This window comes from Neomonachus schauinslandi, chromosome 1, assembly GCF_002201575.2.
Source record: "Neomonachus schauinslandi chromosome 1, ASM220157v2, whole genome shotgun sequence".
NCBI classification, from domain to species: Eukaryota; Metazoa; Chordata; class Mammalia; order Carnivora; family Phocidae; genus Neomonachus; species Neomonachus schauinslandi.
Window position 1 is genome coordinate 105,560,137 of NC_058403.1, and position 25,294 is coordinate 105,585,430.

At 40.7% G+C, this 25,294-nt stretch overlaps 1 pseudogene; it reads right to left on the reverse strand.

Moving 5' to 3' along the window:
* Positions 1 to 13,479, reverse strand: part of LOC110591692 — a 35,071-nt pseudogene extending 21,592 nt beyond the window's left edge.
* Between the last annotated feature and the right edge of the window lie 11,815 nt (positions 13,480 to 25,294).

Consider the following 25,294-nt stretch of genomic DNA (forward strand, 5'->3'; position numbering starts at 1 on the left):
GTGGCTTAACCAACTGAGCCACCCAGGCGCCCCATATCATCTGTTCTTAAGTTGAAACATGTCACAAGGCTCTGAATTTAAAATAATCTGATGGTCACCGGGGGGAGGTGGGTGGGAGGATGTGTGAAATCGATGATGGGGATTAAGCAGTGCACTTGTGATGAGCACAGGGTGATGTACGGAACTGTTAAATTACTATATTATATACCCGGACCTAATATAACACTGTATGTTTACTAACTGGAATTAAAAATATTAGCGTCCCAAAATTCTAGCTATCTTGTGAAAATCGCAGGCTCATTTCAGTAGGTTAGTGTATGGAACAAAAACTCATGAGTAATAAGTTTTAATATAGGCAAAAAAAATGAGTTCCTTTTACCACCTAGCACCAACCAACCAACCAGCCAGCCAACCAACCACCCAGTATTTTTCCATCACCTCCTCTGTGCCTCACCCAGTGCTATCAAGTGTCGTGCCTAGTGAGGTGCTAACTTACAAATCAGTAACTCACAACCTCAAGGCAAAAATTAAAACAGGATCCTAAGGGATATAGGAGAGCCTGAAATGAGGGCCTGGGTAGCTCAGCTGATTAAACCTCCGACTCTTGATTTCAGCTCAGGTCATGAACACAGGGTCCTGAGATGGAGCCCATTACAGGGCTCAGCGGGCAGTCTGAGATTCTTTCCCTCTGCCCCTCCCCTCCCCAGCTCACCCGTGCTCTCTCTCTTGAATAAATAAAATTATTTTTTCTTTTTTAAAAAAGAGGCTGAAATCACCTGCAGGTAGGCATCAAGTGACACTTGCTGAGCCTAGACTGAACAGAGGAATTAGGGGCAGCAGCTTCACCATCGTCCCTGTTTGTCTCTGCATCTTATCTCAGCCTCACCTGAGCACCTTACTATCTACTGCATTTAACCCAAACATAGCTTGTGTTTCTTTACAAGCTAGCACCCAGCACACTATTCTGAGATACCTGAGTATTACCTGTGGTAAATAATATAACCCTAGAATTCTTGATACAGCAACTGATGAGGACGACCCACCTGCTCCAACAATTCCTGCCAGAAATGCTCCAGTGCTGTTTCTAAAATTGGGCTTGTTTTCTTCCTGCCCTGTAAGAAATACCACAGCCGGTTCCACAGACTTGGAGGTGGTGGAACAGGTATCAAAAATCTGATAGCCTAAAGTGATATTGGGCAAAATGTCCTTCCTCTTGTTAATCTCCTTGATTATGTGGATCATGGTTTTCATCCAGCAGAATCCCCAAAAGTTGAACCTGAAAAAGAAACAGATTTGTACGGCTTTAGTCAGGATCTTTGGGGTGGGGGAGAGCAACTGTTAGCTGGGGGTGGTGCCGAGAGTATTTTGAGAGAGTATCAGCAGGCACCTCACTGGTACTGTTTTTCATAAACAATACTGCAAACTTCAAGGGTTCACCTATGCATCATATTCATTGTTGATTGGTTTGGGCAGGGAAGCACCTTTTTGTACATTTTCTTGCTCTAAATATCTTTCATATGATATAATCTCCCAAACTGCTGATTATGTCTTTTCACAAAAATATCTTTATATTCTCTACCCTCTCTACCACACAGGGTACTAAAGAACCCCTCAATACATTTTTTCCATTCATTGGAAGTCCTTGATGCCATATGACTCTCCCTCCTTACTTTCCTATGGGTTTCTCTCGTGTTCTTCTGGACATTAATTATAATAAAAATTATGTAAATATATGAAAATACAATCAAAGTATATCAAAACAAAATACAAAATTTCTATATACTATGTAAACATGACTCCAATTTAATCATTTTTCCTGCCATTATTTAATTGTTAATATTGAGAGAATTTTTTAAATTTTTTTTTTAAGATTTTATTTATTTCTTTGACAGAGAGAGACACAGTGAGAGAAGGAACACAAGCAGGGGGAGTGGGAGAGGGAGAAGCAGACTTCCTGCGGAGCAGGGAGCCTGATGCGGGACTCTATCCCAGGACCCCGGGATCATGACCCGAGTCGAAGGCAGACGCTTAACCAACTGAGCCACCCAGGCGCCCCGAATTTTTTAAATTTTTAGTTTAAATTCAATTTAGTTAACATATAGTATATTATTAGTTTCAGGGGTAGAATTTAGCGATCCATCAGTTGCATATAACACCTAATGCTCATTCCATCAAGTGCCCTTCTTAATGTCCATCACCCAGTTACCCCATCCCCCTACCCACCTCCCCTCCAGCAACCCATGTTGAGAGATTTTTTAATTGAGAAATGTCTCCTTCCTACCATTTTCACATATAACCATGATTAAGATGCCTCCCCCTTTCCATCCCCCAGCCATTAAAGGGAAAAATATTTCTCTTATAATCCATCACCACATTTTTTTTTCAATTTATTCTCCATTGAAAAATAACTATTCTATTCCCAACTCTCGTTCCTCCCAGTTTTAACTAAGCTTTAATATATGTAAAAGCAAGGGTGGCTCAGTCAGTTAAGCATCTGACTCTTGAGCTCAGCTCAGGTCTTGATCTTAGGGTCGTGAGTTCAAGCCCCACATTGTGCTCCACGTTGGGTGTGGAGCCTACTTTAAAAAATTTTTTTTAATTAAAAAAAAATAAGGGGGCGGAGCAAGATGGCGGAGGAGTAGGAGACCTGGATTTCGTCTCCTCTCAGGAATTCAGCTGGATAGGGATCAAACCATTCTGAACACCTACAAACCCAACAGGAGATCGAAGAAAGGAATAGCAACAACTCTCTGAACAGAAAAGCGACCACTTTCTGGAAGGTAGGACGTGCGGAGAAGTGAATCCGAGGCGATATTCGGGAGGATAGACGGCGGGGGAGGGGCCTCCGGTGGCCGCTTCTGGCAAGTGATAGAACCACGGAGCACAAAATCGGAACTTTTAGAAGTCAGCTCCGCTGAGGGACGTCACTCTGGTGGCTAAGCAGGGGGTGGAACCCTCCGGAACAGTGTGGTCTCAGGACCCTCGGGGTCACAGAAAGACCGGGGGTGCCTGAGTGTGGCAGAGCTCCCAGGTATCGGAGCAGGGAAGCCGGCTGCAGAGGCGGAGCCCAGGCGCGGGCTCTCAGCTCGGGGTTGCCATAAACCGTGATCCGCGGCACAGTCGGGCCACTGCTCCTCCAGCAGGGACCCAACAAGCGGCAGATCCGGGGAGACTCACCTTCCTCCCCCGGGAGGAGCCGCGCGGGAGTGCACCGCAGGGATCTGCTGGGTTTGGAGACTCCACCCGGGGTCGGGTGCCAGAGATGGAAACGCCGGTCACAGGCCGGGTGAGCACGGACTGCGGCTGGAGACCGGGGAGACGGGAGTAACTGACTGCTTTTCTCTGGGGGCTTACTGAGAAGCAGGGCCCCGAGTTCTCGGCTCCTCCACGGCAGAGATTGGGAGGCCGCCATTTTCACTCTCCGCCTCCAAAGCTGTACGGAAAGCTCGCAGGGAACAAAAGCTCCGGAGAGCAAACCCAAGCAGATTACTTAGCCAGGAGGGGGCAAGGGTGGGGCAATCCACCTCCGGCAAAGACATTTGGAAACCACGGCAACAGGCCCCTCCCCCAGAAGATCAGCGAGAACAGCCAGCCAAGAACATGTTTACCGATCAGCGAGAACAGCCAGCCAAGACCAAGTTTACTGATCAATGAGAACGGCTGAACTCCAGCGCTAGGGGAATACTGCACATAGAATTCATGGCTTTTTTACCATGATTCTTTAGTCTTTCAAAGTTAATTTTTTTTTTAACTGTCTTTTTTTCTCTTTTTTTCTTTTTGAATTTTTCTTTTTCCCTTTTTCAACCAACATCTTATCAATCCCTTTTTTTAAAAAAAAATTTTTTATTTTTCATTTTTAGAGTCATATTCTATCCCTTCATAGTAGTAACCCATATTTTTGGCTTATATATATAAGTTGTTCTCTCTTTAAAATTTTGAGATAGTTTCTTCTAACAGATTAAAATATACCCTAAATCTCTAGTATATGGTGTTTTCTATTCCCCTGCCTGATCACATCCTCTCCCCCCCCTTTTTTTTCTCTTTTTTTTAAAATCCTCTTCTTTCTTTTTTCAAACAACTTCTTATCAATTCCTTTTATAAAATTTTTTATAATTTCCATCTTTACAGTCATATTCCATCCCTTCATCATATCAACCCTTATTTTTGTACATATATAAGTTTTTCTTTCTTTAAAATTTTGGGGGGCACTTTCTTCTAAAAGACCAAAATACACCCCAAATCTAGTGTGTGGCACTGATCTATATACCAGCCTGATCATATTTGATCACATTCTGTCTTTTTTGTTGTTGTTGTTGTTGTTTTGTTTTGTTTGTTTTTGTTTTTATCTTTATCTTTTTCTTTTTTTTCTTTCTCTTTTTTCTCTCTTTCCCTTTCTTTTCCCACTGCTTCAGGTCTTTTCTGATTTGTTTAGAGTATATTTTCTGGGGACGTTGTTACTCTGCTAGCATTTTGTTCTCTCATTAATCTATTCTCCTCTGCACAAAATGACAAGACGGAAAAAATCACCTCAACAAAAAGAACAAGAGGTAGTACCGACTGCCAGGGACCTACTCAATATGGACATTAGTACGATGTCAGATCTAGAGTTCAGAATCATCACTTTAAAGATACTAGCTGGGCTTGAAAAAAATATGGAAGTTATTAGAGAAACCCTTTCTGGAGAAGTAAAAGAACTAAAATCCAACCAAGTAGAAATCAAAAAGGCTATTAATGAGGTGCAATCAAAAATGGGGGCGCTAACCGCTAGAATAAATGAGGCAGAAGAGAGAATCAGTAATATAGAAGATGAAATGATGGAAAATAAAGAAGCTGAGAAAAAGAGAGATAAACAACTACTGGATCATGAGGGCAGAATTCGAGAGATAAGCGATACCATAAGATGAAACATTAGAATAATTGGGATCCCAGAAGAAGAAGAAAGAGAGAGGGGGGCAGAAGGTATAATGGAGCAAATTATAGCAGAGAACTTCCCTAATTTGGGGAAGGAAACAGGCATCAAAATCCAGGAAGCACAGAGAACCCCTCTCAAAATCAATAAAAATAGGTCAACACCCCGACATCTAATAGTAAAACTTACGAGTCTCATAGACAAAGAGAAAATCCTGAAAGCAGCTCGGGAGAAGAGATATGTAACCCACAAGGGTAGAAACATTAGATTGGCAACAGACCTATCCACAGAGACCTGGCAGGCCAGAAAGGACTGGCAGGATATATTCAGAGCACTAAATGAGAAAAATATGCAGCCAAGAATACTCTATCCAGCTAGGCTGTCATTGAAAAATTGAAGGAGAGATAAAAAGCTTCCAGGACAAACAAAAACTAAAGGAATTTGCAAACACAAAACCAGCCCTACAGGAAATCTTGAAAGAGGTCCTCTAAGCAAAGAGAGACCCTAAAAGCAACATAGACCAGAAAGGAACACAGACAATATACGGTAACAGTCACCTTACAGGCAATACAATGGCACTAAATTCCTATCTTTCAATAGTTACCCTGAATGTAAATGGGCTAAATGCCCCAATCAAAAGACACAGGCTATCAGACTGGATTAAAAAACAAGACCCATCGATATGCTGTCTGTAAGAGACTCATTTTAGAACCAAAGACACCCCCAGATTGAAAGTGAGGGGGTGGAAAACCATTTACCATGCTAATGGACACCAAAAGAAAGCTGGGGTGGCAATCCTTATATCAGACAAATTAGATTTTAAACCAAAGACTGTAATAAGAGATGAGGAAGGACACTATATCCTACTTAAAGGGTCTATCCAACAAGAAGATCTAACAATTGTAAATATCTATGCCCCTAACATGGGAGCAGCCAATTATATAAGGCAATTAGTAACAAAAGCAAAGAAACACATCGACAACAATACAATAATAGTGGGGGACTTTAACACCCCCCTCACTGAAATGGACAGATCGTCTAAGCAAAAGATCAACAAGGAAATAAAGACTTTAAATGACACACTGGACCAAATGGACTTCACAGATATATTCAGAACATTCCACCCCAAAGCAACGGAATACACATTCTTCTCTAGTGCCCATGGAACATTCTCCAGAATAGATCACATCCTAGGTCATAAATCAGGTCTCAACCGGTACCAAAAGATTGGGATCATTCCCTGCCTATTTTCAGAACACAATGCTTTGAAACTAGAACTCAATCACAAGAGGAAAGTCGGAAAGAACTCAAATACATGGAGGCTAAAGAGCATCCTACTGAAGAATGAATGGGTCAACCAGGAAATTAAAGAAGAATTTAAAAAATACATGGAAACCAATGAAAATGAAAACACAACTATTCAAAATCTTTGGGATGCAGCAAAGGCAGTCCTAAGAGGAAAGTATATAGCAATACAAGCCTTTCTCAAGAAACAAGAAAGGTCTCAAGTACACAACCTAACCCTACACCTAAAGGAGCTGGAGAAAAAACAGCAAATAAAGCCTAAACCCAGCAGGAGAAGAGAAATAATAAAGATCAGAGCAGAAATCAATGAAATAGAAACTAAAAGAACGGTAGAACAGATCAACGAAACTAGGAGCTGGTTCTTTGAAAGAATTAACAAGATTGATAAACCCCTGGCCAGACTTATCAAAAAGAGAAGAGAAATGACCCAAATCAACAAAATCATGAATGAAAGAGGAGAGGTCACAACCAACACCAAAGAAATACAAACAATTTTAAGAACATATTATGAGCAACTCTATGCCAGCAAATTAGATAACCTGGAAGAAATGGAGGCATTCCTAGAGATGTATCAACTACCAAAACTGAACCAGGATGAAATAGAAAACCTGAACAGACCTATAACCACTAAGGAAATTGAAGCAGTCATCAAAAATCTCCCAAAAAACAAAAGCCCAGGGCCAGATGGCTTCCCAGGGAAATTCTACCAAACATTTCAAGAAGAATTAATACCTCTTCTTCTGAAACTGTTCCAAAAAATAGAAATGGAAGGAAAACTTCCAAACTCATTTTATGAGGCCAGCATTACCTTGATCCCAAAACCAGACAAAGACCCCATCAAAAAGGAGAATTACAGACCAATATCCCTGATGAACATGGATGCAAAAATTCTCACCAAAATACTAGCCAATAGGATCCAACAGTACATTAAAAGGATTATTCACCATGACCAAGTGGGATTTATCCCTGGGCTGCAAGGTTGGTTCAACATCTGCAAATCAATCAACGTGATACAATACATTAACAAAAGAAAGAACAAGAATCATATGATCCTCTCAATAGATGCAGAAAAAGCTTTTGACAAAGTACAGCATCCTTTCTTGATCAAAACTCTTCAGAGTATAGGGATCGAGGGTACATACCTCAATATCATAAAAGCCATCTATGAAAAACCTACAGCGAATATCATTCTCAATGGGGAAAAACTGAGAGCTTTCCCCCTAAGGTCAGGAACGCGGCAGGGATGTCCACTATCACCACTGCTATTCAACATAGTATTGGAAGTCCTAGCCACAGCAATCAGACAACAAAAAGAAATCAAAGGCATCCAAATCGGCAAAGAAGAAGTCAAACTCTCACTCTTTGCAGATGATATGATACTTTATGTGGAAAACCCCAAAGACTCCACCCCAAAACTGCTAGAACTCATAGAGGAATTCAGTAAAGTGGCAGGATATAAAATCAATGCACAGAAGTCAGTGGCATTCCTATACACCAACAACAAGACAGAAGAAAGAGAAATTAAGGAGTCGATCCCATTTACAATTGCACCCAAAACCATAAGATACCTAGGAATAAATCTAACCAAAGAGACAAAGGGTCTTTACTCAGAAAACTATAAAATACTCATGAAAGAAATTGAGGAAGACACAAGGAAATGGAAAAACGTTCCATGCTCATGGATTGGAAGAACAAATATTGTGAAGATGTCAATGCTACCTAGAGCAATCTACACATTCAATGCAATCCCCATCAAAATACCATCCACTTTTTTCAAAGAAATGGAACAAATAATCCTAAAATTTGTATGGAACCAGAAAAGACCCCGAATAGCCAGAGGAATGTTCAAAAAGAAAAGCAAAGCTGGCGGCATCACAATTCCGGACTTCCAGCTCTATTACAAAGCTGTCATCATCAAGACAGTATGGTACTGGCACAAAAACAGACACATAGATCAATGGAACAGAATAGAGAGCCCAGAAATGGACCCTCAACTCTATGGTCAACTCATCTTTGACAAAGCAGGAAAGAATGTCCAATGGAACAAAGACAGTCTCTTCAACAAATGGTGTTGGGAAAATTGGACAGCCACATGCAGAAGAATGAAACTGGACCATTTCCTTACACCACACACAAAAATAGACTCAAAATGGTTGAAAGACCTCAATGTGAGACAGGAGTCCATCAAAATCCTAAAGGAGAACACAGGCAGCAACCTCTTTGACCTCAGCCGAAGCAACTTCTTCCTAGAAACATCGCCAAAGGCAAGGGAAGCAAGGGCAAAAATGAACTCTTGGGACTTCATCAAGATAAAAAGCTTTTGCAAAGCAAAGGCAACCGTCAACAAAACCAAAAGACAACCAACAGAATGGGAGAAGATATTTGCAAATGACATATCAGATAAAGGGCTAGTATCCAAAATCTATAAAGAACTCATCAAACTCAACACCCAAAGAACAAAGAATCCAATCAAGAAATGGGCAGAAGACATGAACAGACATTTTTACAAAGAAGACATCCAAATGGCCAACAGACACATGAACAAGTGCTCAATATCGCTCGGCATCAGGGAAATCCAAATCAAAACCTCAATGAGATACCACCTCACACCAGTCAGAATGGCTAAAATTAACGAGTCAGGAAACGACAGATGTTGGCGGGGATGCGGAGAAAGGGGAACCCTCCTACACTGTTGGTGGGAAGGCAAGCTGGTGCAGCCACTCTGGAAAACTGTATGGATGTTCCTCAAAAAGTTGAAAATAGAGCTACCCTATGATCCAGCAATTGCACTACTGGGTATTTACCCCAAAGATACAAAAGTAGGGATCCGAAGGGGTACGTGCACCCCGATGTTTATAGCAGCAATGTCCACAATAGCCAAACTGTGGAAAGAGCCAAGATGTCCATCGACAGATGAATGGATAAAGAAGATGTGGTATATATATACAATGGAATATTATGCAGCCATCAAAAGGAATGAGATCTTGCCATTTGCAACGACATGGATGGAACTGGAGGGTATTATGTTGAGTGAAATAAGTCAAACAGAGAAAGACATGTATCATATGATCTCACTGATATGAGGAATTCTTAATCGCAGGAAACAAACTGAGGGTTGCTGGAGTGGGGGGTGGGGTGGCAGGGATGGGGTGACTGGGTGATAGACACTGGGGAGGGTATGTGCTCTGGTAAGCGCTGTGAATTGTGCAAGACTTTTGAATCTCAGATCTGTACCTCTGAAACAAATAATGCAATATATGTTAAGGGAAAAAAAAGAAGAAGAAGAAGGTAGCGGGAGGGGAAGAATGAAGCGGGGGAAATTGGAAGGGTAGACGAACCATGCGAGACGATGGACTCTGAAAAACAAACTGAGGGTTCTAGAGGGGAGGGGGGTGGGAGGATGGGTTAGCCTGGTGGTGGGTATTGAGGAGGGCACATTCTGCATGGAGCACTGGGTGTTATGCACAAACAATGAATCATGGAACACTTCATCTAAAACTAATGATGTAATGTATGGGGATTAACATAAGAATAAAAAATAAAATAAATAAATAAATAAAATAAAAGCAAGGATCTCAAGAATTTTTGTCTTAATATTTTCTGTAGCTATAGTATCTAACTCTCTATCTTCTACTCAATAAATGTTTTTTATTAAACGTCTAATAGCAAATAACCCTGCCAGGAGATTAGATTTCTCCTCCATGTTTCTTTGGTTTGTTTGTTTTTTAGTTTAGTTTAGCTTTGTTTTTTATTTAATAAATAGTTACTGAGTTCTACTAGTGCTAGACATTATAAGTACAACACAGAACAAGATAGGCACTGTAGGATACAGGTGAAGAAACAGAAAAATAGCCAAGCAGTGCACCAAATCATAAAAAGAGTGATAGGGATGAAAGTAGGGGCCATGAAATAGAAAGGACGGACCACACTCTGGAGGACAGAACAGCCAAGCTGAGGCTTGAAGGATGCAATCCCCATCAAATCCCCATCCCACATAGTATTGAAGTATTGAACGTTTTTCTTGCTCTTGAAATATATTGCTATATTACCTTAAAAAAGATATTGCTGTATTTATTTCAAAACCATATATGCCTATTTATATTGCTCCCTGAGTAAATTTGGAAACGAGCTATCTTAGGATGATGAAGCCCTTCATGTTCTGGCACCTTCTGGTTCTCCAGTCTCCATTTCCCTGTGCCACACCCACTCCAACTTCATCCTCCCAAAGTACTGATCTGTCCATTCCTAGAATGTTTCATGTTCTCTTTTTGAGAATGTGCCTTCACACATACTGTTCCCTTTGTCTGCAGCCTATCTTGTTCTGTGTTGGAGAACAAGACTTCTCCAAACCCAACTTGAATTTCTAGATCAGGTCTAGCTAGGTTAATGGTGCCAAAATGAAAGTACTACCAGAGTAGAACCAGTTTGGCCCCTGAGCACATCCTAAGCTAGGCCAGTCCCAATGGGACGCTCCAAACAGGAGGGAAATTTGCATCACAGGGAGGAGCACTGAGGGTCTTGGAGAACACTGGGGATGAGATGGGAGAAACTTGCTGACAGGATGGGTGAAAATGAATTATAAGTTTGAAGACCATATATCAATTTTTTAAATGGAATATTAATATCCAAAATGTATAGATACATTCAAGGTGGATTAAGGTGCTGGGGCAAGTTTTAGCCTGGAATAGCATAAACATGAACAATTTGGGTTTCAGGCAAACAAGGTTCAGAGACAAGTGGAACACCCACCATGATACCTTGCATTCCTGAGCCACATTGAGAACAAGGAACTGGCTTTTTAGATGCCCTAGACTCCATGAAACAAGCTTCACACACAACATCATGAATCAGCAGCAACACTGAAAGTCAGAAGATGCTGAAGAAATCCTTTTAAAGACTCCTCGGGGTTCATATTAAAGTTAAGATGGAATAAATACACACCTTATCTCTCCCACTGATCACAATTGAAATCGCTGGACAGAACATGTAAATCAACTATCAGACTACTCTGCAAATTAAATAAGAACAGGTGGACTAGGTAGGAAAATCAAAATATCCCTGACACAGTGAATAATTTTTTAAATACTTACTTCTCATGCACATGCATGCATGCGCACGCCCCCACACATACACACACAAATTTTAGCTATGAAAAGAATGCCAAGATTTCAACCACAGTGGAAATCATTTCTTTTAGTGAAAGGGGTGGATTTTTATTAAAAACTTATCTGTTGGCTTTTTTCCGGTTAGCCTTGCTAGGAAGATAACCTTCAGAAATTCTGATGGAAGGTGAGGAACAAATTAAGTGTATTTACAAAATGTAAGTGTACTATGATAAACTCTAGTGTTCATTCTATATTTCAGAGACTGAATGTGTAAACTTCTGTGATAAATAATGAACTGACCCTAGAACAGTGTAGCTGTGAGCAAAAGCCCTTCTCATCTCTCTTTCTTTTGCTTCCCTGTAAGAATGGAAAAGAATCAGGAGGTCCAGGAAAGAGGTCAGTGAGACTGATTGGAATCCTTTCATTTTGCCAACAACATTACTGTTTATCCATCCCTCTAATGATATTTCAAATATGTGGCATGAGATAAGACCAAAGGAAAAGAGTTGTGATCAGTAAAGATTTAATTGTATAATAAGTTGCTAAGGAGCACCTGGGTAGCTCAGTAAGTTAAGCATCTGCCTTTAGCTCAGGTCATGATCTTGGGGTCCTGGGATGGAGCCCCAGGTAGGGCTCTCTGCTTGGTGGGAAGTCGGCTTCTCCCTCTCCTTCTATATGCTCTCTCTCTCTCACTCTCTCAAATAAATAAATAAATCTTTAAAAAAAAAAGGAAGTTGCTAAAATTCACAGCATGCATTTTTTTTTAAAGATTTTATTTATTTATTTGACAGAGAGAGAGACAGTGAGAGAGGGAACACAAGCAGGGGAGAGTGGGAGAGGGGAAGCAGGCTTCCCGCGGAGCAGGAAGCCCGATGTGGGGCTCGATCCCAGGACCCTGGGATCATGACCTGAGCCGAAGGCAGACAGCCAATGACTGAGCCACCCAGGTGCCCCTCACAGCATGCATTTATAATCATAATTACCATGAAGCATCATAGAAATGCTTACTATATAATGTAAAATGCCCAATATAAAACTGTGTCCATACTGTGTTCACAGCTATGCAAAAATTATGGTTGCACTTATATACAGGGCTGAGAAAATAAAGGGAAAAGAGCTGCTTTGTTATGGTAGTAAAGTAGTGGATAGTTGTTTTCCTTTGTTTTAATTTCTGGCATTCTTTGTAGCTAAAGTGTGTGTGTGTGCGCGCCCAGGACCATGCTCGCACACACAAATCTAAGCCTTGTTTACCTTTCTTAAAATGCGTTGTTAGTAAATTCAGATTATCAGTCATGGATCCCATGTCCTCACGTGACAATTTTGGCATGAGCAGGGCAGAAACCTTCCAGGGGAAGGAATCTTACTATGAATATTAGCTCAGAAATAAATGGGCATCCCCACACCTTGTATTTTCACTTGAGGAGAGCTTAGTGTAATTAACAATTCACAATAAAGCTGCAACACTGCATAATTCTACATTGGTGCTTCTCAAACTTTAATGTACACATGAATTACAGGGAGGTCTTATCAAAATGCTGATTCTGGTTCAGCAGATGTGGGAAGCAGCCTGAGATTCCACATTTTTAACAAGCTTTTAGGTGCTGCTGATGCTGCTGGTCCAGAGACCACCGTCTGAAGGGCACTGTGCTCTATTGTACAAAACCTGTCTTTTTTCTTTCTGAGGTACAAAAGTGGGAAAGGACCCACCTGAGACCAAGCTTTTCTCGCTTCTAAGCAATCCTAGAGTGTCTGCCTTGGAGAAACCGAGGCTCAGAAACAGGAAGTACCTTTCCTACATCAAATAACTAGTGTCAGAGTCAGTGTCATGGCCCCAGTTCCAGACTCTGACTCCCACACCCCATACTCTTTCATCCCCACCACTTGGGCCTGATGTAAAAAGAAGACAAGAAGAGCAGCTTACCCTTCGCATTTTGCAAATACTGGCTCCAAAACAGACTCATTTGCTGGGATGGTCCTGTAGTGAACAGGAAACAGTCCTCCAATAACAAGTGAGTGATTTTTGGCATCTACATACCCGTTCAGATCAAACTGGCCCAGCAAATGACAGGTGTGTTCTTTCGCTTCTTTGCCTTCAATGCCAAATTCAGCCCATAGAAAAGCAAGAAATCCTAGAACCAAGCATTTCTTTCTGCGAGCCATCTTAATAAGGTAAGTTCAGGAAAAATGACCAAGTGTTATCAAGGCACCCCGATAGAGTGTTACAGTGAGTGTGTGCATGCTACCTCCCAGTGGAGTTGGCTTGCCATGACCTGCTGCATAATTGTCATGCCTCAATCAAAGAGCCTCACACTCACCTGCAATTTATGAATCTGGGCTAGAAGCTGAGTAATCCTTTTGAAAAGAGCCTCATAAAAATCTTTTTTATGCTTCGCAATAATATATAAATGACAAAATAGTGGGTTCTGAGTTTAAAAGAGTCATTTCATTTTGTAGAAATGTCCTTTCTTTTTATTATATTATATATTTTTATTTTTTATTTTTATAACATTTTTATATTATATATTATATATATATTTTTTATTATATGTCAGCCTCATTCATTCTCATGTCAGCCTCCCTTGTGGAAGCCGCTCCTGCCCCAAAGGTGAGGAGGGGCATTCTGCTTCATCACAAAGTATCGAAAAAAGATGACATCAGGCCAACCTCTTTATTTTGGGGTATAGAAAAAGTCAAGTGGAAAACCATGGGGTATTTGGAAGACATCATTTTGAATCTGTATTCCAGACTTGCATTAGTGTGATGGTGGGAAAGTCACCTAACTTCTGTGCCTCACGTCCTCCTCAGTGACTAGGATCATCATAAGCTACCCTAGAGTCATTTTGTAAAGCCCGTAAGAGTTCAAGGAACATTTTTCACATACATCATTTTCTTTCACCTCCTCTTCACGATGAAGTGCTACCCTCAGTTCCCTTTGCTGACTTTGTCACTGGTGCATTGAACAGACTTAGAAATAATCTTCTTTCCTCCTCCTCCTGCTCTTCCTCCTCCTCCTCCTTCTGCTTCTTCTTCTGCTGCTTCTTCTGCTTCTCCTTCTCTTTCCTCTTCTTCTTCTTCTTCCTCTTCCCCTTCTTCTCCTCCTCCTCTTCTTCTCCTTCTCCTCCTCCTCTTTCTCCTTTTCTTTCTTCTTCTCCTCCTCCTCCTCCTTCTTCTTCTTCTCTTTCCTCTTCCTCGTCCCCTTCTTCTTCTTCCTCTTCTTCTTCTTTCTTCTTTCTTCTTCTTCTTCTTCTGGCACAAATGCCTGAGAATTTCTGGGTTCTTTCCTAAGAATCCCCTCTCCTCGCCTTCTTGCTAGGCTCTTCTCGGAGATGTCTCCCAATCTCTTTCTCCAGGTCCCTCTTTGATGCTTCTCAAACATCTCCCCCTGAAGTATAAATTCATAGAGTATTTTCAGAGAAAATCCAATAATATGTATCAGGAGCATGAAAAATGTGTATACCCTTTTAATCATGTGATCTTACTTTGAAATAATTATCTCAAGGAAGCCATAGAGATCCATACCCACATTATATATAAGGATATTAAGTATGGTCTTATTTATAATAGTAAAGATGGAAATAAATGAACACAACAGAGAATTTCTAAGATCAGTTATAATCTATTCACATGATGAAATACAAAGGAGTTATTTAAATCATATTTTAGAAAAATACAAGGGAAAAGCTCACAATATGCATAAAGTGAAGATAACAGAACAAAGCAGCATATACAGTTACGTTCTAAATTTATAAAATTTACCAATATGTTATAGTTCTCTTTCATCCATATATTTCTATTAAAAGCACTAGAAAAAACCACTGAAATCCAAAAAAGGAAAAAAGACCAAAAAATCCCTTTCCCCACTATTTTAACAAACCAATAGTCATATTTCCGTGTTCATTTCCAGTCCAGGTCAACACCCATAAAAGTACTTTTAATTACTTTTTGGTGGTAGATTGTGGGTGATTTTAATTTTCTTCTTTATACTTTTCTATATTTTCCCATATGTTCAACAATATTCTTGTATTTCTTTTATAAACAGAAAAAAAATGAGACTGCAAAAAAAATCTTACTTCTTTTTTACAACTCCTCCATACATGCACATTCAACTCCCCTACCAGCCCCGCCACACACACATCACCATCATATCATTAGCACTGTCAGTCACCTGGGTCCCACCAACTTCCACACAGAAGTCACTTCCTTCACCTTGACCCACTAAAGGATTCCAGCACACATTTGTTGGTTAAGTGTCATCTCTGACCCTGGGGAACCCCAAAAGAGAGTCTCTCCCATTATTACTACTTCCCATGGCTCAGTCTCCCCACAGCCAATGAGGCCTTCACAAGTGAGCATACCCCTGGCCTTTGGGTGAGTGACACTTCCATCTGTTGAACATCTGACTAGTCTTAGTTTTCTAAAATGTGGATGGCCCCCAGGTTCTACCCTCAGACTTTCAAAGTGATACTGAAAAGATTTAAGGAAAAAGAGAGATTTCCAGAGGATTCTCTTCCCTGATAATGCTTCAGAATCTGGCTTCAGCCAAACCAATTGGCCCTCTGGGTGACAGACCACTCCTCACCAACAGCCTGCGAATACCTCTCTTGAGCTGTAAAGGCTGGCCTTTCTCAGAACTATTTGGAACTATTCTTCACTCGTGTTTGCTCTATTTCCTCCCAGAAGGCAGCTGTTTCTAAGCAATTACCCCTCTTGTTGCCAAGGGCTACCCTTGCACAAAAATATGTTTATCACCAAAGCTGATCTGTCTTAATCCTCTGGGCAAGAGCTCTGCTAGGGACCACTAAAAAAAAAAAATCATGAAAATAGATTGTTACATGAGTAACAAAACCTAGCATTTTTATAGCATTTTACATTTTGCAGATTGTTTCCACATACATTATTCTTCCTCTAGGTCAGGAACAAGACTCAATGTTGATGAGGCTTCCGATTTGTGTGGCAGCATCTGGTATCCAATGTTTTTGTAATTCCCAGGATGACAGTATATTTTACCAGGGCCACAATGACTACATTTTCCAAATGTAGTAGAATTCATCAAAGATGAGGCAAAACATAGGAAAACAACATCAGGGTTCTTGTGCAGAGGGTTTTTATTAAAGGCAGTGATGGATGCTCAACACCTCATTTTTCCCTTATAGCATCCTACGTGACTGGTTTTCTTTTGTTCATTTTACAAATGAAGAGATGTGAGTTCACACAGCGAGTACATGCTAACATGCAGATAACACAACCCATGTGGTAGAGAGATAAGACACAGACCATGTCCCTAAGGCTGGGTCCTAGATCCGGCTTCTTCACTATCCAGCCCTCTCTTTGTCTCTCTGGACTGCCAGCCCCTCACCCTCAAACTGGGGGCTTTGGAAGAAATGGCCTTTTTCAGAGTCCAGGTGTCCTAAGGAGTCAGTGGTGCTCAAGTTCTGGGTGAACCTTTCCAAGGCTCATATTCAATGACAGTTTAACCATATGCTGTCAGGACAAACAGTAGCAAGTTGTTTTGTTAACTATCAAGATGAGATTCTTCTTTCAGTAATACTTTGAACCTAATTACCATTTCCATAGGACTGATTTCAGGTACTCTTGGTCAAGGCAAAAGACACCAGATGAATGTTAGTGCAAATGGTCATGAATATTTAGTCCCATGTGTCCGCACCCAGACTCCTGTATCTGAGTCTGTACGTTTTCACCCCCCTCCCCCAAACCTGTTTGATCCTAGCTGTTCTCCAAGGGCCTTGGCGAAGGTCAGGCTCCCTTCCAGGAGCAATAACATATTCCGTCCAGACTTGTCTCTGGCTTCAAGTAAAGGAAAACACCTGAGCCTCTAAAGGTTATGAGAACCATCTTATTAACAAAGGTTAAAAGAGTATTTAAAGGCTGTTCTATGATTTACAAGAAAAGCTCCAACTCCAAATCAACTGCAGATGACACTTCTGTGTGCTTCTGAAAAGCCCAAGCTTTAGAGCCATCAATGAACTCATGGCTGGCTGACCGTCACTTGGTCAGACACAGCTTGTCGGATGTTATTTGACATTTATATTCCTCTGTGTCATCCCTTTAGCTTTATAATCATTTATAATCAGGGAATATCCATGCCACACCATCAGATGAATGGAAACACTAATCTACCTTATTTTCTCATTTCTCATGCAGAGTTGTCCTTCTAAACCAGTCAAGAAATGAATAGGACACCTAGTTACATATGTTTAAATTGCTGTTTTTGCTTTACAAAATATATACTAGGTTTTTTTTTTAAATGTATGTATGTCTCCAACTGTTAAAGGATTGCTACTTGTATTGAATTTTGTGACATTATGACATTATGGCTTGCCTGTATCTTTATCATGAGAAGAAAGGAAGATGAAAAATAAATCGATTTTCATAAGGATGTTATTAGTTGAAGTGCAAATTATTGATGAGTGCCCTGGGATACATTAAAAAGCAGGCTTTGGGATTGTTTCTTTTTAAACATGTCAACAGTAGCAACTTGTTAGAGAGAGCCTCCTGTACATCTAAATGGAGAAAGCCGTCGATTACAGTCAAGGAGAGAGAGCCTCAGACACTGCAGGCATACAGAATTTTAACCAGCCGCCTTGTTGAACTGAGAAAGCCACAGGTTACCATCTCTTGTGCTGCATCTATTTTCAGGGGAACAATCTGACAGCCTGATTAATCCCCTGTCTCTAACTCAGCTGACGTACTAAGCAGCAAACTCTTACCATATAAAACCTAAAGCATCCTTTCTCCCTGGCTGTGTCACATGTTACAGAGCTACGGTGTGCTGTGGCTATAACAAAGATTGTGAAGTTGGTCAGCAGTTGACTAGAACAGGGAAACTGCTATCATCAGACTTCTAGAGAATAAGCATCTATTTTTAATAAAATTTGGAATTAAAACAACCTGGCCAGCTTTAACTCATGCCTGAAATATTTAACCTGCCTGCCTGCAACCAATTTTTACCCCTTCTATTTCCATTCCCACACTGATGGAAACTATGTCAATCCCCAGTACATTCTTTAAAAATGTATACATCTTTATTGAGATGTAACTTGCATACCATAAAATTCACCTATTTAGAGTGTGCAATTCAAGTTTTTAGCATATTTGCAGACTTGTGTAACCATCACCACAACCTAATTTTAGAACATTTTCATCACCCCACAAAGAAGCCCATACCCATTAGTAATCATTCCCCACTCTCCGTCACCTCTACCCTCAAACCTAGACAATCACTAATCTACTTTTCTGCTGCCAAAGCTTTCCCTATTCTGGATATTTATATAAATGGAATCATACAATATGTGATCATTCTTACTGGCTTCTTTCACTTCGCATGATGTTTCCAAGGGCCATCTGTGTTTTAGCATGTATCAGTACTTCACTCCTTTTTATTATACCCTTTTTTTTGCCCATAACATTCCACTGTATGGATAGACCACATCTTATTTATCCATTCATCAGTTGATGTACATTTGGGTTCTTTCCACTCTTTGGCTGTTATGAGCAGTGCTGCTGGACATATTCTTGTACAAGGCTTGGTGTGGACATATGTTTTCAATCCTCTTCGGTAGATACCCGCGTGGAGTTGCTGAGTCATAGGGTAACTACATGTTTAACATTTTGAGAAAGTGCCAAACTCTTTTCTAAAGTAACTGTACCATTCCCTCAGCAACGTATGACAGTCCCAGGATCTCCACATCTTTGCCACTATTTGCTATTATTAGTCTTCTTTTATCATAGCCACTATGGGTGTTATAAGGTGGATATGAAGGGCTATCTCCCTGTGGTTTTGATTTGCATGTCCCTAATAGCTAATGACTCAAAGAAAGCTTTATGTTTTCTTCTAGACACTTTCAAATTTTAACTCTTAAATGTAGGTTTACCAGACATTTTGGTTGACTTTTATGGATGATATCAGATAAGATCTAAGTTCATGCTGTTGCTGTTCAAATTGTAAGTAACCAACTATCCCGACACCATTCGTTGGGAAGATTATTGTGTCCCCATTGAATTATCTTGGCTCCCTTGTCAAAAATCAATTGGCTGCAAATGTAAGGACTTTTATTCCATTCGTCTCTATGTCTGGAAGCCACTATTGTGCTATTTCATGACTCTAGTTTTGACGTAAGTTCTAAAATCAGGAAATTTAAGTCCTCCAAACTTTTTATTCTTTTTTGAGATTGTTTTAACAATTCTGGGCCCTTTCCATTCATTTTAGGATCATCAGCTCATTAATTTTTAGGAAAAAAAAAAAAGGAGGAATCTCGACAGGGATTGTGTGAAAGATAGAGATCAATGTGGGGGGGCGCCTGGCTGGCTCAGTTGGTAGAGCACATGACTCTTGATCGCAGGGTCATGAGTTCAGGCTCCACACTGGGCACAGAGCTTACTTAAGGAAAGAGAAAGAGAGACTAATATAGGTCAATGTGGGGAGTGTTGCCATATTAGCAATATTAAGTTCACGTAGCAGAAGACCCAGGTCATTTTCAAGGGCTCTGCAAGTGCCTTAGGATGAAACCTATACACAACAGGCCTTCCAAGGTCCACCTTGACCCAGCTCCTAGGTAACTAACCAGCTTCCTCTATTGCAGCATCCCCCTCCCAGTGCCAACCCAAAATACACTACCAGCCACATAAACCTGCCGTCAGTTCCTGAAACACAGGATACTCTCTTTTATCTGCAGGTCTTTCCTTACTCACATATGCACATTCCCTGTGTCAGGACCTTTCTCCCTTAGGCCCCATCACCTGACCCACTGCTTTTCCTTTATCTCTCTACTTTTCACTCCCTCTGAGAATCATATCCTGAAACACACAACCCCCCACAGCCTACCTTATTTACTTTTCTTTGTCCTTACATAGTGGACTTCAGGGAATTTGCAGAAACAGGCTGGTCAAGACCTCAAGCTGGTTGAAATGTCTTGGTTAAAATGGACACCACTGGCCCCTATTTTGGGCAGTATTAGAAGTTTTGGCGGTTTTACAACGGCTCAGATGTCTTTAAACATTGTTAGCACATTTCATAACATTTTCAGGATTTTTTTACCTAGATTATTTTACCTGTTCACATTGTTTATACTGATTGTTATTGGCTGGAAGAATAGCGGCCCCTCAAGATGTGCATATTTTAATCCCTGGAACCTAGAAATATGTTACATTATATGGCAAAAGGGCCTTTGCAGATGTGATTAAGGGCCTTGAGATGGAGAGAGTACCTGCATTACCCAGGTGGGCCCAATGATATAATCACAGGTGTCCTCATAACAGGAAAGTAGGGGGAGATACCATACAAAAGAGAAGGCAATGTGACAAAAGCAGAGATTAGAACGCTGGCAGCCTCTAGAAGCTGGAAAAGGCAAGGGAATGAATTGTCCACTCACAGCCTCCAGAAGGAACCGGCCCTGCTGACATCCGACTTTAGCCCAGTGAAACTGATTCAGATTTCTGATGTCCAGAACTGTAAGAGAATAACTTAGTGTTGTTTTAAGCTACTAAATTTGTAGTAATATGTTACAGTAGCAGTAAGTAATACAACAGTAATGAGTTGGAAATAACCTAATATCCAACAGTTGGAGAGGCTCCTAGGTGGCTCAGTCAGTTAAGTGTCCAACTTCGGCTCAGGTCATGATCTCAGGGTCCTGGGATCGAGCCCCATGTGGAGCCCCAGCTAGGCTCTGAGCTCAGTGGGGAGTCTGCTTCTCCCTTTCCCTCTCCCTCTGCCCCTCCACCCATTCATGCTCTCTCTCCCTCAAATAACCAAATAAAATCCTTAAAAAAAAGGGGGGGGGGCGACCAGTTGGAAACAACCTCAATATCCAATAAATGAGTTAGTTGGAAACAACCTAAATGTCCACGGGATGGAATCAGTTATATAGCTTCTGATAATTTTCAAAAGAATAGGTGTGGCTTGATCGCTTTTAAAAAGTATTAAAAATTATTTGGAAGGCCATCTATCAAGTTATTAAAGTACACAGAATAATCAGTATTCATATGTTAATCTTTTTATTTGTTTTTATTTGTTTTATCTGCAATGAGCCTAAGGCTGCATTGTTCTTGTTATAAGGGAGAAAAGGCAATAAAATAAACTTACGCAATGAAAGAAATGAGAAAATAAAGGAAAAGGATTTGGAATTTTTGAAAGCTTTTATAGATTTGATTTCTTAATTTCTAATTTATATTAATCCAGCTTTTCCTGTATTATTTGTTCAGCATTGCTTTCAAGAACTTTTCTATCTTGTAAATTGGTTGAAAATGAGTATTTCTTTTTTTTTTTTTTTTAAAGATCTTATTTATTTATTTGACAGAGAAAGACACAGCGAGAGAGGGAACACAAACGGGGAGTGGGAGAGGGAGAAGCAGGCTTCCCTCCAAGCAGGGAGCCCGATGCGGGACTCGGTCCAGGGACTCCAGGATCATGACCTGAGCCGAAGGCAGTCGCTTAACCAACTGAGCCACCCAGGCGCCCTGAAAATGAGTATTTCTGATCCCCAGTTCACATTTTTTAAACTTTTGGAAGTACTATACATATCGTCTTAGAACCTCTACTATTTATGCACCATAAGACACAGTGCCTGCCTAGAAATGATCATTTAGATGGAGAGAATCAACAAAACTAAGTGATATAGAAAATCAGGCAATATGCACTAACATGTTAAGGTATACAGCTTGGATTTTAAAAGAATGTTGATGTGGTGTTTCATAAAACCATACACATAGGTTTGCATGTGCTTAGATTATTTAAGATTATCTCCCAAATGTTAGTTCAAAATAACAACAGTAATGGCAATGGTAATAGTATTAACAATAATAATAGTGTTATATTCCATAGTATATTTGTCTAACCAAAAAAATTGTCTCACTCTTCATCCACCCTTACAAAAACTATATGCAGCAAATGCTATTTTACTATTAGTTCCACTTTATACATGAAGAACCCAAAGCTCAGAAAGGTGAAGCGATATTTTCAAGGTCATAAAGGTCCTTAGTGGCTTGGATGAGTTTTCTAGCCAATGACCTGCCCATGCGAGTACACATATCCCAGCTGCCCATCTCTCTGTAAAGACAAAAAGTAGGAAACCTCACCAGTTGGTCCCCCACTCCACTGGGATTTCCAGTGAAGAGGAAAAAGGAGCCAGAAATTGCTGACTGACATCTGCTCAAGGCTCAAGGAATTGCTAGTGCCTAAGGGGTCATGCTGGTCAGTTTGTTTTTAAAAGAAGTTACTGCTCAACTTGCCAGAAGTGACTTCCAATATTATCGTACACATCAATAGGATATAGCAGAATCAGAATTTAGAATGATTCAAATGTGTACTAAATGGAACTTTATTTTCCACCACTGTTCTCATCGTGCTCCAGCTTGCTCTGTCTCTATTTCTGATGTCCATGGAGGTAGAGTTGGAAGGATATTGGGAAGGAATCGTGACTCTCCAGTGGCCACGGTACAGGCCACAGGGAATAAGGACACTATTTTAGGGCTATCCATAGAAACACCTCTCCCTGACATTACTTCTAAACTATCCCCGTGCAATGGCACTGTGTTGAACAAGGTGCCATAACAAACTCAGAGCTTCCTTCAACAGCTGATAGTCTCCCCAGCCTGGACGCTCCCTGACAGCCCCAAACCTGTGTACATGTTTAACCATACCCACCCCCTGTTCAACCCTAAGGACATGGGGAGCCAAGAAACTCCTCTCTTTCTCAACTCTTTTCTGCCCAGAGCACCAGAAGGACTTTCTATTTAACTTTTCCTTCCAGGAGGAACTCTATGTCATAGCCTCCTTCTTCCCTATCCAATGAGCTTTTCCTTTTTTTCTCATTAAGCAAAAGTTTTTATTGAAGTATAATTAACATACAATGTTATATTAATTTCAGGTGTACAACATATTGATTTGACAATTCTCTAATACATTACTCAACCTATGAGCTTCTTTTCTACAGGTGGATATCTTTTCCCTTCCTTAGCACAAAAAGCCTCATGATCTGGCCCTAATGGTGGAAAGATTACAGGAAAAAAAATTTTTTTAACGACCAAAAGGCAAGTACATGAGGAATTATTTCAAAATATTCATCTCTTTACAATAGCAGTGATTAAGTGTGAGGCTCTGTCTCCAGGATTTGGAACCCCAGCTGTACCACTTACCAACGGCATGACCTTGGACAAGTCACTTAATTATTCTACACTTCAGTTTCCTGATATGTAAAAATAGAGACAATACTAAGCTCGTTGTGAGGATTAAGCATGACTATGAAACAGCAGGTATAGGGGTGCCTGGGTGGCTCAGTTGATTAAGCGACTGCCTTGGGCTCAGGTCATGATCCCGGGGTCCTGGGATCGGCCCCGCATCAGGCTCCCTCCTTGGCAGGGGGACTGTTTCTCACTCTCCCTCTGCCACTCTCCTGCTCTCTCTCTGCCAAATAAATAAATAAAATCTTAAAAAAAAAAGAAAGAAAGAAAGAAACAGCAGGTATAGCACTCAACATAGTCACTGGCACACAACGAAGTATCTAGCTAACATTAGAGACTGAATGTTTCTTTGTCCCTTAGCTACCAAAGTAGTCATTCACTCACGTTGTTGAATTTCATATGCAGAAAGGGAACACTCAATGAAGGATATCCATCATTTTCTTTCCCTACAATAACAATAAAACTCTACCTCCAGTGTTTTAGACCTCCTTGCAGAAGGTCATTGCTGAGATGCCTGACTAACCCTGGATAGCAATGTTGCACTAAGTAGAATTCATATATTAGACCTGGGAAAGTGCATTCTGGCTTTCTGAGAAAAGGGCAGAGTTCAAATCAACAAAAATCTTGAGAGGCACCTGGGTGGCTCAGTTGGTTGAGCATCCGACTCTTGATTTTGGCTCAGGTCGTGATCTCGAGGTCCTGGGATCAAGCCCCACATGGGGCTCTGTGCTGGGTTTGGAGCCCACTTAAGATTCTCTCTCTCCCTCTCCCTCTGCCACCACTCTCCCTCTCTATTAAAAAAAAAAATCTTGACAAAAATCTTAGGTGAAAATGTAGGGTGTATTACACACATGCACATTAAAACCAACCAGAAAATATATCTAAAAAAGGTATAAGCACATTTTAAATGATCTATTTAATACTATATCTTTTTTTAAAAAAGATTTTACTTATTTACTTGAGAGAGAGAACATGCATAGAGGGAGGGGGAGAGGGAGAGGGAGAAGCAGACTCCCCACTGAGCAGGGAGCCCAACATGGGGCTCGGCTTCATCCCAGGACCATGACATCATGACCTGAGCCAAAGGCAGACACTTAACCGACTGAGCCACCCAGGTGCCCCAATACTATATGTTTTATTAGCACTGAAAAGTGTCTCTTTTTATACTACTTAGTAAGTGCTATTATCAGTATATAGTGTTCTGTGTACAATTGTCAAGTGTTTAGTAATATCTGATTACTCTGGCTTTATTGTCCAAGTCATTTCTGAATGGATCAGAAGCACTCTGAAACCTGGCTAAAACAATTTATCTCATGGTGAAAATGCAGTTCAATGAAACAAGCTAATAAATTTCCTTGGCTCACAGTCACGCACTCTCAATCAAAGTTTCTTGAATAGCAAAAGGTTATCGTACAGCTGCCTTGAACCAAATGCAATTCTTTAGAAATCACCATTATGGGGGTACCTGGGGTGGCTCAGTGTGTTAAACATCTGCCTTTGGCTCAGGTCATGATCCCAGGGTGCTGGGATCCAGCCCTTTGTTGGGCTCCCTGCTCAGTGGGGAGTCTGTTTCTCCCACTCCCTCTGCCCCTCCCCCTGCTTGTGCTCTCTCTCTGTCTCAAAAAGAAATCACTATTGTGGAGATATTTGGGGCATAAAATAAATTTTATTTAATTTAGTGAGATACATATAATAACTCAAATCAGGCTATGATATTCCTTTGTTCATTAGTTCCTTCAAACTATGTTGAGAGAGAGATCTTCAAAATAAGCCAGATTTG